Below are 5,199 nucleotides of genomic sequence, written 5' to 3' on the forward strand. Positions count from 1 at the left end.
CTCTCTCGCCCATTCTTTATTCACAGGTTGTGACCCTCCTTGTTCCCCCGAATAACGTGACCTGCAGGTCAGGTCAGAACAGTAAGTCCAGTCCCTGTATCTTAATCATTTTGTAATTAAAAATAATCTACTACACACCAGACATCGTATTACTGACCAAGATACATTATTAAAGGGAAAGGGCCAAAATCTGCTGTAGTATTTATATTTTCACAGAAGAAGGGAGCAACAAGTAGTTTAGGAATAAGTAAGCCTATTGGTCTATCAGAAGCTAATAGATACCCTATAGAGAAGGAAAGGGGAAAAGAATGGGGGACTGAAGCTGTAACTATAACTTTGAGTTTAGGTCTGGCCTCTCTGTAAAGATAACCTGGAGTAAGAATATTCTAGAAACAAAGAACAGCCCATGCAAATGTGAATCCAAAGAATATTAAGAGACTCAATGTACTTCCAGTCTCTGACTGTGAGAAGCCAAGGCTCTCTCCTTTATTCCAAGTTAGTACTGTAAATACATGTTCAGCCCTCAAACTTTGCAAGGCTTTTGAGAAGGTAAAGATATTTTCTGACTGCTCAAACCTTATAGTTTATTAGGAAAAGCCAGTACTCAATACAAAACCATGGTAACAATGCAAAAGTTTTCAAGAGTAAAAATTGTGCAGGAGAATTTAACAGGAGAATTTTACTAAACAGGTAGTAGTTCTGATTTTCTTGAAGAAGCAGTTTTGATTAGATGTGAATAGTGAAGAAGGGTAACCAAGCCATGGAATGTTGTTTTCTGTATAGAGGAGCAAACATATATAAAAGCCTGAAGCCATGTATACAGGCAGGGACATTAAGGAATTAGAAAATTACAATATTTACTTAGGCATGGAAAATTGACTTTAGTGAGAATGGGTCAGGATAATGCAACACTTAAGTCGCACTGAAGAGTTTGGATAATTGTCACAGGGAGAGAAGAAGCCACCAATGAGTAAAGTGGAGGTTCTGATTATATAGAAAGCTGTGAATTAGCAGAGCTAGGTTCTAATGTTGGCTTTCATGTTAACTTTTGGGATGATTTGTTTAAACAAACAAGTGCTCAGAATCTCCATTATTTAATAGGCCTATGCCTAAATGATGTCTAGATCTATAGTATTATATATTTATTTTCATGTGTTTAGCCACTAGATTGATTTGTCTCAATCTTGGTAGACTCTTGTTTCTTGATAAGACAAGATGATTTTCCAGCCCCCCAAACCTCACAGTGCTACTGCATTTGGAAATGGACATACTGTAAAGTAATGAGTAGTTAAGATTAGGTAATGCAAGGCTGGAGAGGTGGTTCAGTGGTTATGATTGCTTGCTTTTCTTTGGGGGTGGGGGCTGAGATAGGTTCATAGAATGGACATTGTACAGCTCACAACTGTAACTCCAGCTGCAGTGATTTGGACACCCATCTCTGGCTTTTGTGAACACTCACTGCATGTGTACATAAACATACATAAAAATGAAAGATAAATCATTGGGCTTTTTTGTTACTGATTGAGAACTTCATATGTACATATAATGGCTTTTGACCAGTGTCAATTCCTCTCCCATTTCCACTACCACTAGTCCCTCTCAAGTTCATGCTTTCTTCTTTTGTTAAGATGGGGTTCACATTCTTGAAGAAAATTGACTCTCCTTTTCTCAGGAACCATCAGTTTCCAATAGCGCCTCAGCTAGGTATGGAGATTTCTGATCTCTTCCCCTCTGATTTGGCACTGAGTTTGCTATAATTTCATACATGTAACTCCCTGTTGCACCTGTAAGCATCTATTACTTCTTGTTCTTACAATCTTTCTTCTCCCTCTTCTGTAATTATCCCTGAATAAGATTTGCACTACAGAAATACATTTATGTCTGAGCACTCTGAAATCCCTTATTTGCATGATGACCAGTTGTGATCATCATGCATGTGTGATCTCTATATTAATCATTATCTACCCCAAGAAGTTTCTTTCATGAGAGTTGCATGATACACTTATTTATGGGTATTAGTGATAGATTATTGGGATTTTGTTTAACACAATGTCCATCTGGCAGACTAGTAGAAGTAGGTTCTCCTTTAGAGCCAATGCCCTACCAGCCTTGGGTTATTGGCTCCATTAATAGTGCCAACGCCTAAGTTCTGTTTTGTGGAGTGGAGCTTAAATCTAACCAGAATGTAACTTATACTCCCATATCATTGGTATTCATAATGCAGTGACTTATACTCTCATATCTTTGATATTCATATTGCAGTATTGACTTACTCTTGCCAGGTCAGTCATTACTGTAGCTTGCAGGGTTTGCAGCTAGGTGAGACTGACATTTACTTTTCTCCTCACAGAGCATGCCTAGGATCTTCCAGCACCAGGAAAACTATTTAGTGGAGATGAAGCTTTTAGATCAGCACCACCGTGATTTTTTCTATGTTCTATGACTCAAATATGTGGTGACATCAGCATACTAGGATCTTTCCATCAAGTTCTAGATGGACACCAAGAATACTGACAATAGTCTCTAATGTTTGGGGTTTCTGGTTCCTCACTGGCTTATGAGGACAATAGTGGTATCTAATACCTGGTACTGGGTTTTCATTTGATAATCTGTGTGGTATCTGGGAGAGACAATGCTCTGTTATCGAGTAACTTGATATAAACTTTTTATATGTGTATTATGTACATGCATGTGCAAGTATCATGTATATGTATACATTTTAGAAAACTTCTACAAGGGTACATTTCCACTTTGATTTTTCTTTCTTTTTTCTTTTTTTTATTAGATATTTTCTTCATTTACATGTCATATGATTTCTCCCTTCCCAGTTTCCCATACAAAATAAAAACCCAAAAAACAACAAGAACAAACCCCTGTTCCCTCTCCCCTCCCCCTGATCACCATCCCACACTCTCCTGCTTACTGGCCCTGGTATTCCCCTACATTTGGGCATAGAACCTTCACAGGGCCAAGGGCCTCTCCTCTCATTGATGACCAACTTGGCCATCATCTACTATACACATACTGCCAGAGCCATCAATCCCACCACGTGTACTCCTTGGTTGGTGGTTTAGTCCCTGGGAGCTCCGAGGGTACTAGTTAGTTCATATTGTTGTTCATCCTAAGGGGCTGCAAAACCTTCAGCTCCTTTGGTCCTTTCTCTAGCTCCTTCATTGGAGACCCTGTACTCAGTTCGATGGATGGCTGTGAGCCTCTACATCTGTATTAGTCAAGTATTGTCAGAGCCTCTCAGGAGACAACTATATCAGGCTAGAGTGCCCTTCCTTCTGTCTCTACTCCATAGTTAGTCTTTGCAACTCCTTCCATGGGTATTTTGTTCCCCCTTTTAAGAAGAAATGAAGTGTCCACATTTTGGTCTTCCTTCTTGAGTTTCTTGTGGTTTGTGGATTGTACTTTATGTTCTCCAAACATCTGGGCTAATAACCATTTATCAGAGAGTACATACCATGTGTGTTCTTTTGTGATTGGGTTACCTCACTCAGGATGATATTCTCCAGATCCATCCATTTCCCTAAGAAATTCATAAATTCATTGTTTTTAATAGCTGAGTAGTACTCCATTGTGTAGATATACCACAATTTCTGTATCCATTCCTCTGTTGAGGTATATCTGGGTTGTTTCCAGTTTCTGGTTAGTATAAATAAGGCTGCTATGAACATAGTGGAGCATGTGTCCTTGTTACATGTTGGAGCATCTTCTGGGTCTATGCCCAGGAGTGGTATAGCTGGGTCTTCTGGTAGAATTATGTCCAATTTCCGGAAGAACTGCCAAACTGATTTCCAGAGTGGTTGTACCAGTTTTCAATCCCACCAGCAATGAAGTAGTGTTCCTCTTTCTCTACAACCTCTCCAGTATCTGCTGTCACCTGAGTTTTTTAATCCTAGCCATTCTGACTGGTATGAGGTGGAATCTCAGGGTTGTTTTGATTTGCATTTCCCTGAGGACTAAGGATGTTGAACATTTCTTTAGGTGCCTCTCAGCCATTCAGTATTCAGCAGTTGAGAATTCTTTGTTTAGCTCTGTACCCCATTTTTTAATAGGGTTATTTGGTTTTCTTGAGTCTAACTTCTTGAGTTCTTTGTATACATTGGATAGTAGCTCTCTATCAGATATAGGATTGGTAAAGATCTTTTCCCAATTTGTTGGTTGCCGTATTGTCCTATTGACAGTGTCTTTAGCCTTACAGAAGCTTTGTAATTTTATGAGGTCCCATTTGTCAATCCTTAGTCTTAGGGCATAAGCTATTGGTGTTCTGTTCAGGAAAATTTCCCCTGTGGCTTTGTGCTCAAGCCTCTTCCCCACTCTCTTTTCTATTAGTTTCAGTGTATCTGGTTTGATGTGGAGGTCCCTGATACACTTGGACTTGAGCTTCGTACAAGGAGATAAGAATGGATCAATTATCCTTCTTCTACATGCTAACCACCAGTTGAGCCAGCACAATTTATTAAAAATGCTGACTTTTTTCCACTTTATGGTTTTAGCTCCTTTGTCATAGATCAAGTGACCATAGGTGTGTGGGTTCATTTCTGGGTCTTCTATTCTGTTCTATTAATCTACCTGCCTGTCACTGTACCAATACCATGCAGTTTTTATCACAATTGCTCTCTAGTACAGCTTAAGATCAGGGATGGTGATTCCACCAGCAGTTCCTTTATTGTTGAGAATAGTTTTGGCTATCCTGGGTTTTTTTGTTATGCCAGATGAATTTGCAAATTGCTCTTTCTAAGTCTGTGAAGAATTGAGATGGAATTTTGATGGGTATTGCACTGAATCTATAGATTGCCTTCTGCAAAATGGCCATTTTTACTATGTTAATCCTGCCAATCCACGAGCATGGGTGATCTTTCCATCTTCTGAGATCTTAACAGATCTTTTACTTGCTTAGTTAGAGTTACACCAAGGTATTTTATATTATTTGTAACAATTGTGAAGGGTGTTGTTTCCCTAATTTCTTTCTCCACCTGTTTATCCTTTGTGTGGAGGAAGGCTACTGATTTGCTTGAGTTAATTTTATATCCAGCTACTTTGCTGAAGTTGTTTATGAGGTTTAGGAGCTCTCTGGTGGAATTTTTGGGGTCATTTAAGTATACTATCATATCATCAGCAAATAGTGATAATTTGACTTCTTCCTTTCCAATTCATATCCCTTTGATCTCCTTTTGTTGTCTAATTGCTCTG

Source organism: Mastomys coucha, unplaced genomic scaffold, assembly GCF_008632895.1.
Source record: "Mastomys coucha isolate ucsf_1 unplaced genomic scaffold, UCSF_Mcou_1 pScaffold8, whole genome shotgun sequence".
Lineage (NCBI taxonomy): Eukaryota > Metazoa > Chordata > Mammalia > Rodentia > Muridae > Mastomys > Mastomys coucha.